At 40.9% G+C, this 15,234-nt stretch overlaps 1 protein-coding gene and 1 pseudogene across 1 annotated transcript in view; both read right to left on the bottom strand.

Moving 5' to 3' along the window:
• The window catches only part of LOC144269650 (protocadherin gamma-A11-like), a 347,802-nt gene that overhangs the window by 184,562 nt on the left and 148,006 nt on the right, over nt 1–15,234 (bottom strand). The gene's annotated exons all lie outside the window — the stretch shown is intronic.
• LOC144269114 (protocadherin gamma-A12 pseudogene) lies at nt 40–13,175 on the bottom strand (annotated as a pseudogene).

Here is a 15,234-nt window from a genome sequence, read left to right as displayed (position 1 = left end):
TTTAGTGGATATCCGGCTGCAGCTCCAGCTCTGCACTGGCTAACAGCGGCACTCTGAGTCTGAGTTACAGAACTGCAACTGGTTGGTCTCATCAAAACGCTCATGTCTAAAGAGCATAATGAAAGTCCTAAAACAGATGACTAGAGTAAACCATCCTATGTATAGGAAAAAGTTAAAAGAATCGGTAAAAATGAGTAGTAAGATACACGCCCACTCCCCTCTGTTTTCTGTGAGTTTTGTATATTCAGTAACAAGTCGGTTTAATTACGAATAAAAGCGTCATTACTTATATTTCTAAGAAGGAAAATTTTCTATCTGGAAACCCAAACCCATGCAGCAAAGCTTCCCTGAATTCCTGTAATATGTGACAGATTTGCTGTTCTGCCATACACAAAGCCAGATTTTAATCTCAGTTACAGCAATGTAAAGGGATAGGAATTCGTCTAAAGTGAAGGGGGCAGTCTGGTCCAATAGATAATACACAGTATTAGGAATCATGAGACCTAAGCTATACTATGTCCTTGCCATTGTCTGGTGTTGTCTAGCAATTTATGTTTTCCATATTTTAGTTGATCAGTTTGTAAAGGAGGATACCACTCTGATTATGTACTTTTGCAAACATTTTAGATTTATGGATGAAAATTGTTATTTAGGTGCTAAATGTTATTATTACTCCAAATTCACATCTACGTAAATGAACGCAAAATATGCCCCAGGATGAGACAACAAAATATATACAATTGAGAATTCGGAACCAGAAACTAAAAAAAGTAAATTCTATGGCTACTGAATTTATGTGTCTGAACTCTCTTGCTTTGAAGTCCAGACTACTGTACCCCTTTCAGGAGTTATCATCCCTTGATATTATTCTCATTATACATCTAAGAATTACTGTGATGCTGGCAGACCAGGTTGCATCTCATGCCAAGGTCCCCATGTCTCAATTGAACACTGGCAATAGATAGCCAGAATCAGTCTGACTCACCCCTATGTTATGTTAGTATTGTTAAAACAGGTATTAGGATGAAAGAACGTGTTTAAAGTTTAGACTTTATTGAAGGTTTGTGAGTTGCTGCATGCATTTATCTCACTTATAATATCTGCACCCCATATTATAAAGCAATATTTGAATGGTTGTATTGTGAGCATCTGTGACTGTGTAAATCACCAGACAAGGGGGAGACATCATTTAATGTGAAGGGCTGATTTTCAACAGAAGATGTTACACCCTTCCCAAAAGGAAAGGTCCATCTATACCAGATGAACAATTGTGGACCCTGCAGCTGGAAGATCCCTGCACACTGTCAACAAGAGGACAAAAGATTTTTGTTATTCTGTCCTCCTCCTTGTGAAGATGAATCATGCAAGGGGACTTCTCCCATTAGTTACGTTTGCCATTCAGAGACATGGCAGGAGGGGAATAAAAACCCAAAACAAAAGGAAATTATTATCTCTACTTGGGAGTGGGAGGGCTAACTTTTCTAAACATAAGCAAGAGATCCCTAGTTGCTTAGCCTGGATTAGTCCTAAATCATACATAGAGCTTGTCAATTTTAGCTGTTATTTCCTTTTGAAAATTGATTGTATGTCTTTTGTGCATATGTTTACCTGCTTTAACCTTGTTAATAACTGTTGTGTTTCACTTTCCTATTTAATAACTCTTTATAGAGTTTGTTGTATGATTAGTTACAGTGTTGTCTTTGGTGTGAGATCTAAGGTACAATTGAGCTGGGGTAAGTGACTGGTCCTTTGGGACTGGGAATAACATAAACCTTGCTGTGCTTCTTGGTTTAAGGAACCAGCTATGACAAAGGTTCATGCACTGGGTGGTGATAGATCAGGACTACCTGAACCATGTGGGAATTGCATTGGAGAGGCTTAGAGAAGCCAAGCTCACTGTCAAGGTGTCCAAATGCAAGATGAGGGCAGCAGAAGTACTTAATTTAGGATTCAGGATGGGCAGTGGGTTTGTTCGCCCTGCTCCTCTAAAAGTAAAAGCCATTGGGAATTGACCTGCCCCACGAACCAGGAAGCAGGTCCAAGAACCAAGACTAGCCCATGAACCAAGAAACAGGTTTATTGCTCTGGTGAGTAATTACCAGAGGTTTGTAAAGGGGTTTAGCAACATTGTGGCCTCACAACCAGACCTTATAAAAAAGGGAACACCATACTGGGTGATATGGACTGAGGTCTGTGAGAAAGGCTTCAAGGGCATAAAAGAGGCTTTGCCAGTTTAAGTTATCCCTGATTTCAGCAAACCTTGTGCTGTGCACTGATACTTCTGATATTGGGTTACATGCATTGCTAATGCAGGCTGGGTTGGGGACAACAGTGACCCCATTGCCTTTTTAAGTAAAAAACTGACCCACATGTAACAGAACTATGATGTCATCAAGAGGGAATGTTGTGCCATAGTCTGGGCTGCTAAACAACTTAAGCCTTATCTGCCTACTAGAAAATTTAAGGTTCTAATGGACCACTCCCTGTTAATTTGGTTGCACAGGGCCAATAGGACGAATTTGAGACTACTATGCAGGAGCCTAGCACTACAGAAGTATGACACAGAAATAATGCATATCCAGGGAAAAGAAAATGTAGTGGCAGATGCCTTATCATGGATGGTGGATTATGAGGCTTAGTCAGGAGTATCAATGACATCCCTTCCTACACCGGTTTTTCATTGGGGGTGTGACACTGGCACACCAGGACAGCTCATGCCAGGGTTCCCATGTCTCAACTGACCAATGCATAGCTGGAATCAGCCTGGCTCATCTGTTTGTTATTATGGTTATAACAGGTATTAGAATAAGAATGTGTTTAGATTTTATTAAATGTTTGTAAGATCCTGCATATATTAATTTCATTTATAACATCTGCATCCCATATAAGGGAAATATAGCCTAGGTGGAGCTAATTATAAGGTGGCTGCATTACTGGTTGGAAAACCGTTCCCAGTGAATAGTTATCAGTGGTTTACAGTCAAGCTGTACCAAGTGGTGTCCTCCAGGGATAGGTCCTGTCTGGTTCTGTTCAGGATCTTCATAAATGATTTAAATAATGGCACAGAGAGTACATTATAAAATTTGTGGATGATACCAAGTTGGGAGAGGTTGCTTGGAAAATACAACTAACATTCAAAATTATCTGGAAAAACTGGAGAAATGGTCTGAATTAAATAGAATTAAATTCAATAAGGACAAATGCAAAGTACTCCACTTAGGAAGGAACAATCAATTGCACACATACAAAATGGGAAATGACTTCCTAAGAATGAGTACGGCTGAAAGGGATCTGGGGGTGATTGTGGATCACAAGCTAAATATGAGTCAACAGTGTAACACTACTGCAAAAAAAAAAAGTAAACATTGTTCTGGAATGTATTAGCAGGAGTGTTGTAAGCAAGACACTAGAAGTAATTCTTCCAATCTATTCCACACTGATAAGGCCTCTAGTGTCCAAATTCTGGATGCCACATTTCAGGAAAGATGTAGACAAATTGGAGAAAGTCCAGAGGACAGCAACAAAAATGATTAAAGGTCTAGAAAATATGACCTATGAGGAAAGATTGACAGAATTGGGTTTGTTTAATCTGGAGAAGAGAAGACTGAGGGGGGACATAACAGTTTTCAAGTACATAAAAGATTATTACAAGAAGAAGGGTGAAGATTTGTTCTTGTTAACCTTTGAGGATAGGACAAGAAGCAATGGGCCTAGATTGCAGCAAGGGAGGTTTAGGTTCGTCATTAGGAAAAGCTTCCTAACTGTCAGGGTAGTTAAGCACTAGAATAAATTGCATAGGGAGGTTGTGAAATCTCTGTCACTGGAAATTTTTAAGAGTAGGTTAGACAAACACCATTAAGGGATGGTATAGATAATACTTAGTCCTGCCTTGAGTTCAGGGGACTGGACTAGAAAACCTCTTGAGGTCACTTCCAGTCCTACACTTCTATGATTCTATAATTTAATAATGTAATATTTGAGCAGCGGTACTGTGAGCCTCTGAGACTGTGTAAATCACCAGACGAGGGAGAGAGAGATCATTTAGTGTGAAGGGCTGACCTTCAACAGAAATTCTTAAGCCCTCCTCAAAATGAAAGGTTCATCAATACCAGACAGACTATTGTGGACATTGCAACTGGAATTTCACTGTGTACCATCAACAAGAGGACAAAAAACATTTGTTGCTCTGTCCTCCTTCCTGTGAATATGAGTCATACAAGTAGACTCCTTTCCTGCTCAAGCCTCTGGACTATGAACTTACACTAATGGGAGCATTCTAACCAAAGGACTGAGGACCTTCCAATGATTTGAAAGCAACCAGAGACTTAACAAGCCAGCAGTTTATTCCATCACTGCTACAAGCCTGATCCAAGAACTTTGCAATTGATTTCTTAACCAATTTTAACTCTCACCTTTCTTTCTTTCTTTTTATAAATAAACCTTTAGATATTAGATACTAAAGGATTGGCAACAACATGATTTTTGGGTAAGATCTGAGTTATATATTGACCTGGGTATGTGGCTGGTCCTTTGGGATCAGAAGAACCTTTTGTTTGATTAAATTGGTTTTAAATAACCACTCATCTTTAAGTCTAGTGTTTTTGGTGGTGATACAAGGACTGGGATGTCTAAGGAGACTGCTTTTCTGACTTCCTGTTAGCCAGTGCGGTGAAACAGAAGTTTACTTTTGTTGCTGGTTTGGTATATCTTATGGGAGAATAACCACCAGTTTTGGGGTGTGTCTGTTCTATTTCTCAGTAGTTTGTCCTGAATTTGGTATTCTCAGTTGTGAAGGCACGGTGACAGTGGGTCCCCAAGCAATTGCCTTGCTTGCTACCCCCCCGAGACTGGCTCTGGCTTTTATATGCAGAAAAACAGTTGTGGCACGGGTGGGCTGTGAAGTTTTTATAGCATGTTGGGAGGGGGCTCAGAAAGAAAAAGGTTGAAAACCACTGATCTAATGCACAATTAGACCGGGGTTAAGAGATTAGTTCCTTGGAACTGAGAGTAACCTGAATACTGCTGTGATTCTTGGTGTAAGGGCCCAGCTATCACAAAGGGATACTTCCTTGGGTAGCAAGATTGATTGGAGTACCCAAGGGGACTGTCTGTGACTTCATATTAAGGCCTGTTATAATACCTGAGGAATTTCCACTTGGCAATTGTTGGTGAAGTCTAAGTACAAACCTCACAATTAGTTTGGGATTTGGGTCCTGCTTTCAAACCATCCACCCAGAGGTTGATATTCATGCTCTTGTTTCACTGCAGGTAATGTTACAATTGTGTGAGCTCTTTTGTTATAGGTTCACACTGGGAGCTGTAATTTAGTTAATTATCTACCATGAGGCATAAGTCCTTTTCAGAGTCACTGTTTTCCAGGGTACTATTCACTATCCTGTAAGAATGGCCTATATTCTTTGTTCCTAGAAAGATGATTTCATATTTGACTGTATTAAAATATATTCTATTCAATAACATCTATCTTACAAACAGTCTACATACCTCTGTATCAATGGTCTGGCTTCATCATTATTTATCATTCTACCAATCTTTGAGTTATCTGCACAGTTCATCAGCAAACGTGTACTTTCTTCGAAGTCACTGGTAATTTTTGAAAAGCATTAGACTGTGAAGTAATCCTTGCTGCACCCAACCAGAAACATTGCCATAATTGGTGAGTTCTTCTTTACTTTGAAATTTTGAGATCTATCACTCAATAAAACTTAAAGCCATTTATTACGGATCATATTATCATCCATTTGCCAACTGGTAACAGATTTTGGTGTCTTGCAGGATGGTTTTCTGTTGATGGAGACCATACTTGAACAAACTCAAGCAAACCCCTTTCTCAGAAATCTCAGTTGAAACACCAATATCCGGTTTCCAAGAAGCAACTTTGCACCAGTAACTGACTCTAGTCAGAGACATTAAGGTGAACAGGAAACTTTCTTGTTGTTTGCAGTTCCCTCCCAGAAGAGAGCCTGCTTTACAAAAACTAATAACAATGTGCCATCTGGTGACTCCAACCACAATAATATCTAATTTGGATAGTGCTAACATTTTAATCAGTTGGTCCTGCAGTTTTAGATCAAACATCTGACAAAAATCTAAATATATTACATCAACACAATTACCTTTATCAATCATAGGTATAATCTAGCCAAGGGATGGCATAAAGTTTGTCTGAAAAGACCTATTTCTCAGGAGATGATGTTGATTGGCAATACTTATATTTCTGTCCTCTAATTTCTTACTTATAGATCCCTACAGCTACAATTTCATTATTTTTCTCCAAAATAACTTCAGGCTAACTAGACTACAATTACATGGGCCATTCCCTTTTGTGCTTTTAAAATATCTTATTAAAATATGTTAAAACATTCTTCTTTTATTCCTTCTTTGGTTCTAAGAATTACAGTCTTCTTACAAAAGACAGAAAAATGTTACAAAATGAAGGATGTGCTCTTTCATTCTGAAAAGTTAAGGTATAAAACACACATTAGACTTCTGATAGGACTGTTAATATAGGACAGTGTTTATCTTTTTTTAGTACAAATACTAGGTTTTGGAAATAAAGAACATCCCAAGAGCATATTCCTAATAAAATAATGTCTTCAAAAGACTTTAGCCCATGTAAGCCAAACACTTATACCTATATGTTATACATAAAATATTAAATAAATTCACTGTACTATCTTTACCACACACACACAGAACCAGTTTCCTCCCATAACACATTAGTCAGTGATATCAAAGCAGGCAAGTGAAACAATAAACAGAAGTGTCTGAACTTTTCCACTTCTAAAAAGCAAAATTCTGCTAATAGTAAACAATGTGCAGCCATCACAAAGTCCATAGGGAGGCACAGAGACAGAGTATAAATTAGAGGAGAATTTGGCCTGAAGTCATGATACAACATGCAACAATTTCAGTCTGTCAAGGCCCAGATGTGGGGCACCTAGAAATCCCTGTTCCTCTTTGTGCATCCCAGTATGCTGACCCAGCCTACATTGCTCCCTGAATACCCTGCTCTTCTCTTCCTTATGCCTAGCACCCTATAATTACTTTAATCTCCTTCCATTTTCTGTCAATATCCTGCCTCATTCATGCACCTCCTCTTTCTTCCTATCCAAGACTCTCACCTTTCAAGACCAATAATACAGCTCCTTGATACCCAGACCCCTAACCCCAGTCTAAATCCCTTCATATCTCCTTCCAGAATTCTGTTCCTCCACATTTCCCCTCATTTCCTACTCTCCACAATTCATGCCAGAAGTCAATAATGAGTTTATACGTAAAAACATTTTAAAATTATTTTCAACCTTGCTCTCATTACATGGGCATACTGTTCTGCATGAGTATGACCCAGGATGTAGCCACAGTCAACAGCGGAGAGAGAGAGTGAAAAAAGAAACAAAATTGTGCTTCCATCCACTTCAAGGCCCACACAACCCTGCACAGAGCATTTGTCCACTCAGCTTAAAGTGCATGGTGTTAGACCAATCTTTTTTATCTTGATCCAATCTCCTACACCCTCCCCTCCACCCATATTCTGCCCATAGCTAGCAACAGATAGCTGAACTTTGCTCTAGCCAATACAAAATACAAACATCCATTCACTTAAAAATTCTCTTTTAAGTAGGACATCATTTTTCAGTTCTAAGTTTCTCTAAATTTCCTGGTATTGTGACATAGTTAGTCAAACACTTCCTCTTCTTATTTCCACCTGAACCCCTTCCACAGCTGTTCTTTAGCTTCTTTCTTTAATGAGTTCCAATGAACTTCCATCATTCCTATATTGTGTATAGAACAAGCTGTAACATCTTTGTAAGTTTTCTACTATGTCTCTGAAAATATCAAAAGACACTTCTACTCAACAACGGAAACAAAACAAAGCAAACTGGGAGTTTCTGGGCCTAATCATTCTGAAGATCTTATGATTCAAACAAGTAAGAAACATTTTCACAAGTGAACTACTGTTATATCTGTCAGGTTTCTGGGTGCAGTCCAGACCCATGAGAGGTTGTGTTACCACCTGCCCTATAAGTCTGGGTGCCTTACATGCTTTGCTACTGTGGTTCAGAGTTGGGTCATCAACAGCCAGCAGACAAGCATGCAGTTCCCTGAGTGTCTGTATGCCATGAAGCTCTGGTTCAGCACTTCTGAACACAGAGGTCTACTCACAACACTGAGGTCTCCACCAGCCTTCGTTATATCTGCAGGGTGACCTCAACACACACATGGTCCTGAATTTCCCCTAAATCATCTGCCCAGAAGTATCCAGCCCTTTCCTGGAACACTCAGAGAATTAATAAGGTTGTTCCTCCTCTAAAGAGTCAAAACCATAATTTATTACTTTAACTGGAGTTAACAATCACTTCAGATAAGAGACTTAACTTAACAAGCTACTGCCTTGGTTCAAGGTAGATTTCTTATCAATCTTTCTTCTTTCTAGCCATGGTTGACTTTCTCTCAGTCAGGTCTTTCCACAGAAGTACAAGGTGCTGGTTTTCTTTGTTTTCTTAGGTAAAAGGTCTTTGCCTAATCAAGTTTACATACATGTAGTTCCCAGAGACTTCAACCCCCTTGACTGAAGGACCCATTGTTCTCAGCTTGCACGAGGTCTGGCCCCTTGTGCCTGTCACTGTTTTGTTTCCAGACTCTGGATGACCTCGTGCTGTTCTTCCCTTCCTGTGAATTTCCTGTGCCACTGAGGATTCATATGTAAACGAGGATTCCATTGTTTTTGGTCACACCTTGCTTAATTTCACTGGAGACCAGTAGGCAGCTGCCTTCCCTCCTGTCTGGGAGAAAACCTGTTTCTCCTTTTGTTTGGACACACAATTTTAAGCATAATATCAGTGAATATTCATAATTCCTCATATAGTGTTAATACCTGCATTTTACAATGATATTAATCACCTGTGTGTCATTAGCTTTCATAAAACACCTTATCGGATACACTTTTATAATACAGTAATATTATACACTATCAGTTGATTCAATTTTTTGTCATTTGAGGTTAAGATCCCTGTCTTTATAGTCCAGTACACCATTTTCTCCTTCTGGGAAGAGACTCCATGCAGTCTGGTGAAGACTTCATGCTGGTTCCTCCCCTGCTGGTGATAATTGAGTTTCTCCTTCTTCCCCTTGTTAGCTTGATGGCTGTGTTTACCTTCTATGTAAATGCACCTTTATTGTCTCTGCATGAGGACCTGAATAGTCAGCCAAGGAAATACACATCCCATTGTCTAGGGAAGACTGGTCTTATGCATTTGTTGCCTGTGAAGGGACATGCCTTCTCACTGGCCAGGAGGAGGCTAAGGAGCTCCTCTGGGACTGTGCTGTACTAATAAGGTACACCTGCACAGCTCGTTTCTCCTTGAGGAGGAGGGACTTATAAGGGGAAGCCTACCATAGGAAGGGGTGGTGACCAGGAAGAAAGCTGCTCCATGCAGAGACTGTGAGTTGCAGAAGCAGGCCAGGTGAGGACAAGAAAGCCATGTGGACTACACTGCTTCCAGAGCCACCCCAGCTAACAGCCAAGTAACACACCCCAGGAAGAGGGGTAGGAGATAAACACCACAAAGAGGCAATAGACTTTCAGAGACTGAGCCTGTAAAGCCCTATCCAGGGGCTTTCTGAGAGGCTGACCTCCATTCCAGCAGCCTTCCTCTCTAACAAGGGACAGGGAGAAAGAAGAACCAACCCTCTGCTGGGAAGCAATTTCCCCAGAAAACTCCCCTGAATGCAGCCACTGGGGCAGTAGAGAAGGTAAATGAAGGACAGTGGAACCTGGGAGGGAAGGTTTAGGGAGTCCTGCTACCTCCTACATTGCTCACATTTTAAGAACATAACACTAGCACATTTCCATAACTCTTTGTACATACATCACAAAAGAATATTGATAATTGAGTTATTAGTTTTCCAATCATATATAACACACCACCTTTTGGATATATATCATGACAACAGTGTGCTGGGTGTGGTGAGTATGCCAGAGTTGCTGGCACTGAACAGTGAACCACCAATGGGCCTCTGTGTCACAATATTGTAAAAACAAGAAACATTAAAATTAATTTTCTTATTTTTGCCACACTACACAGACATGCTTTACTATGGGGTGACATGTGTCATAGTATTTCAGGGAAAGGGGTATTCTTTTGAGGGAAGTGTATGTGTGGTCCAATAATATGGTGTGAAAATAAAGCTATATTCAACTTTTAATATAAATTTGTTCCCACTATTCCATAAAAAAAATGACTCTTTGCTTCAGTGACACATTCAACAACCTATTTTATCTTTCAGATAGTTATAACTAGTCAAAATAAACCACTATATATTTGGGTATTTCAAGAGACTTGTCTACTAAATGAGGGGTATAAGTAACAATGATTACAAATTAAGATGTATTATTTCAGCTAAACAATGACTTCCACCATGTTACAAATTTATTAAGATACACATTTCAATATATTTGTAACTTTCCAAGCCATGTAACCATGCATATGGGTGCAAAAATGAAGTCCCCACTTTAAAACTACATCTGAGTAAATGCTTTGAATTGATAAAATGTGAAATTATATATATATATATATATATATTACATTTACACATGAAGGATGCAGAGAACTGTACAAAAATACACGTTTATGTATTAGCCAAGGAAAAACACTCTCACCTTCTTCTCTAGATGGAAAAGCAATACAGGGCATACAAAGTCCAAACCACACTACCAAAAGAGGCAGACTCACCTGAAGGAGTGGCTGGACCCCATTGCTCACACTCAAATTCTCCGACATGAGGACGGATTCCTTTTCTTTATCAATTGAAGGACACGTTGGGGTACTTGAACAGTTTAATTTTGGTAGGGTAAATTGACTTTTTCTGGAGTCTGTGGTTAGAGAAACCTCATGTGAGCAGGAGTGAAGAAAAGCTCTGACTCCATCGATCCCCACAAACTGCGAGACGGGAACTCCACTGAAAGTCACACTCGAGGAGTCAAACAGCTGCGAGTTTCGCCACCTGCGGAGCCTCAGGGCCAGGAACGCTAGGATAAAGGTAAAGAACAAGCAGGAAACGGAAGCCACAGCGATCACCAAATACAAGGTGAGGCTGGACTGGGAGTCTGCAGGAGCTGAGAGGCTGCTTAAATCGGAGAGGATTTCGGGGATGCTGTCAGCCACCACCACCGTGACAATGGCCGTGGCAGAGAGAGGGGGCTGCCCGTTGTCCTTCACTAAAACCACCAGACTTTGCTTGAGCGCATTTTTGTCTACAAAGGAGCGCGCTGTCCTGATCTCGCCGCTGTGGAGTCCCACAGAGAAGAGCCCCGGCTCTGTAGCCTTCAGCAGCTGGTAGGAGAGCCAGGCGTTCTGCCCGGAGTCTGCATCCACCGCCACCACCTTAGTGACCAGGTAACCCGGCTCGGAGGAGCGAGGGGCCAACTCCACTCCCGTGGAGCCATCGGTGGGAAAGGAGGGGTGTAAGATGTGCGGGCTGTTGTCATTCTGATCCAGTATAAAGAGAGTGACGGAGACATTACTGCTGAGAGGTGGGGAACCCCCATCCTGAGCCTGCACTTGGAACCGAATCTCCCGGAACTGTTCGTAATCGAAGGAGCGCAGAGCGTAGAGAGCCCCAGTCTCAGAGTTAATGGAGATGGAGGAGGAGAGCGGAGCTTCCTGGATCTGAGTTCCAGTAATGGAGTAAGTGACTCTGGCGTTCTCCCCCGAGTCAGGATCATTCGCTTTCAGGAAACCAAAGGAAGCTCCTCTGGGATTGTTCTCCGTGATGTACAAAGTGTAGGATGTCTGGCTGAAGATGGGAGCGTTGTCGTTTATGTCTGAAAGTTGCACTAAAATTGTTGTTTTGGAAGCCAAATTTGGAGCCCCTCGGTCTGTGACTTTGATCGTCACATTGTAATCCGAGACCCGCTCACGGTCCAGGGGTCTGTCAGTCACCAAGCTGTAATAATTGTCAAATGATTTCTGTAACCGGAATGGCCGGTTGCCGGGTATTGAGCATGTGACCTCTCCATTCTCTCCAGAATCTTTATCTCTGATGTTTAATAGAGCAATCAGAGTCCCTGGAGGGTTGTCTTCGCTGACTGAGCTGAAGAGAGAAGCGATTGTTATTTTGGGAGCATTATCATTAACATCAATCACCCTAACCAGGACTTTAGACCTGGCCGAGAGGTCTCCAACGTCCTTTGCTTGAACCTCCATTTCATATGATGCAGCTTCCTCATAATCCAGGTTTCCCACAGTTGATATTTCCCCCGTTTTAGAATCCACCTGGAATATCTGGGACGCTTTGTCTTTCATCTTCCGGAGTGAATATGTGACCTCCGAATTTATCGCTTCGTCCGGATCTGTGGCGTTTACTGTCAGCAGCAGAGACCCGACGGGCACATTTTCCAAAACACTCACTTTATAGACAGGCTGACTGAAAACTGGTGCATTGTCATTTGCGTCAAGGACAATAACGCGGATCTGTGCAGTTCCGGACCTAACTGGATCTCCCCCGTCAGTGGCTATGAGAATTAGATCGTGAACATCTTGTTCTTCCCGGTCTAGAGATTTTTCCAGCACCAGTTCGGCATATTTGTCTCCATCAGCTCCCGTTTGCACATCCAGAGAGAAGTGTTTGTTACTGCTGAGATAATAGCCCTGCACAGAACTGGCTCCCACATCTGGATCCTGCGCCTCCTCAAGAGAATATCGGGTTCCCACAGCGGCTAACTCACTGATTCTAAATTCCAATTCATCTTCCTGGAAGCGGGGCGCATTGTCATTAATATCTGTGATTTCAACGTCAACTATGAAAAGCTTCACTTTATCCTCAACAAGAACTTCAAGATGTAACAGACACGCCTCTAGCTGGCCACAGATTTGCTCTCTGTCCATTCTTTCTGTGGTGATTAAATGACCGCTCTTAAGATTCAGAGCAAAATACTGAGTCCTACCTGTGGAAACAATGCGGACTCCCCGGTCTGAGAGTTCCTTTAAATCCAGTCCCAGATCCTTTAAGATATTCCCCACGAAAGAGCCTTTCTGCATTTCTTCAGGAATCGAATAGCGAATTTTCCCAGAAACTGTCTCCCAAGCGGTAATCAATGTAAAGCAGAACAGGGCTAGTCTTTTGCAGTCACGGAGCCTTGCTTTATCCGCCATTTCCAGATCTTTGAAGTAGAGGTGCAGAATCCTAATCTCGGGACGCTGTAGTTTAGTGTAATTTTTATTGTTTTCTTTCCTGAGCTACTAGTTCATATAATAATTCTACTGCGGAGATCATCCATGCAACCGTTTGTATGAAGGCTGCGTTCCAGACCGTTTGAACTCTGTGCGCTCTGTGCTGTGAACCAGAGGGCGGGGCTGCCTGAATCTCTGATTGCATTTCTCTGCCTCGCTGGTGAACAGCGGCACCCAGAGTCTCAACCGATAACTGCAACAGCTCCCATTAATACTTTTTAAAATTTCAGAGTAGCAGCCATGTTAGTCTGTATTCACAAAAAGAACAGGAGGACTTGTGGCACCTTAGAGACTAACAAATTTATTTATTTGAGCATAAGCTTTAGTGAGCTACAGCTCACTTCATCGGATGCCACAAGTACTCCTTTACTTTTTAAATTGGCTTTCAATATGTTTTTTCCCCCCGGCACCATATGCTTTATCGAGTCTTAAAACTACATAATAAATCTACAGATCTTGCTGTGATGGCGTACTTACTGTTAGCGATACTCCTCATCTTGATGCAGTAATTTTATAAAATTACTGTCACACGAACAAAACAATTCCGTTATCTCTCTCCCCTTCAAATTGGGGATAATTCACAACTATGTTTCATACTGCAACAAATCGACCTTGAATATAAATCATACTCGAATAGGACGAATCATTCCTATTTTTGTTGTTTTCTTAGACATTACTGCACATACGAATGCTTAGCGTACATTCTTTCATTCTCTTTCCATAAGTATTTTCTCCGACCTTCTTTTCAGAATGCATTTATTTACTTTTTATTTGTATTTTATTTTTTCACGAGAACAAAAATGTCTATGCGTTGCACTAAATAATTTTGCTCATGTAAAGTTCAGTATAAATAAAAGCAAATCCAGCAGCCTCTCTCCTAATCCCAAAAGGAAGTCTCCTACACTCGGGAAATTAAAATATCTATAACGCTCCACATTCATCAACAACAACAAGGTTCTTTCCTAAGAGCTCCTGAAAACAGATGTTTTTTGCAGCATGCCCTAAAGATCATCAGAGTTGGAGATTGATACTAGTTTCCAAAGTTAAGGACACTTACAGTAAAATACCCTGCCATCAGCTTTCCCCCTTCTCTAATTTATCCCGTTGTGGCTCCAGTTCTGGTGTTTCCGCCTATTCCAATTAGGCCAGTATACCACACGCACATAGGGGGAGAAAGGATCTCTCACATAGACTGGTCTCAAGTAATACAGGAATTTATAGTTAATTTTGAGCACCTTAAACTTCATCTAGAAATCAAAAGACAGCCAATGCAAATCATGGGGCACTGGTGATCTCATCTGACAAGAAACAAAAAATATGATCATATAGACTATTGTTGCAACCACTGTTATACATTTGCAGAAAATATTGTACAAAGGTTGTCTAGTGAGGTGTCTATGAAAAGGTTATGATTTGCTGGTTATAATTATGCTATCTCTATGCATGAGGCATTTTTGTATTTAAAGTTATAAATCTATATTTGGATTTTGCTCTTGGGGTAATGCCCACAAAGTAACACCCAACACATCTTGGAGGGACTATTCAAATTAAGTGGCTTATCAAGAAACACTTGGTTGACAATGGACCATGGGAGACGCCCATCTAGACTGAGTAGACTGTCAGGTAAACGTGATGTCTGGAGTGTAGGTAATGGCTTCCTGGAATACCTGAGGGAAATTGAGCATAAACATGTGACTTGCCCATGTGACTCCAAACTCCATCTTGTTGCTGTAATTTTCCACAGTAAGAACAATGGGATGCCCTCCACATAACAAACACTATAAAAGGCCCTCCATTTGGTCTTCAATCCTGCTTCTTACTTCTGAAGGAACTTTGCTACAAACTGAAGCTCTGAATAAAGGACTGAATTATCCATCCAAGCTGTGGATGTATTCCAGAGCCTTTACGTAAATCAGCAGTTTATTCCATAGCTGCTACAAACCTGAATCAAGAACTTTGCCTTTACTGTATGTAATTGATT

The sequence above is a fragment of the Eretmochelys imbricata genome, chromosome 8 (genome assembly GCF_965152235.1).
Source record: "Eretmochelys imbricata isolate rEreImb1 chromosome 8, rEreImb1.hap1, whole genome shotgun sequence".
NCBI lineage: Eukaryota > Metazoa > Chordata > Testudines > Cheloniidae > Eretmochelys > Eretmochelys imbricata.
Note: the sequence above shows the minus strand (reverse complement) of the source record. Positions and strands in the feature narration are given on the sequence as shown.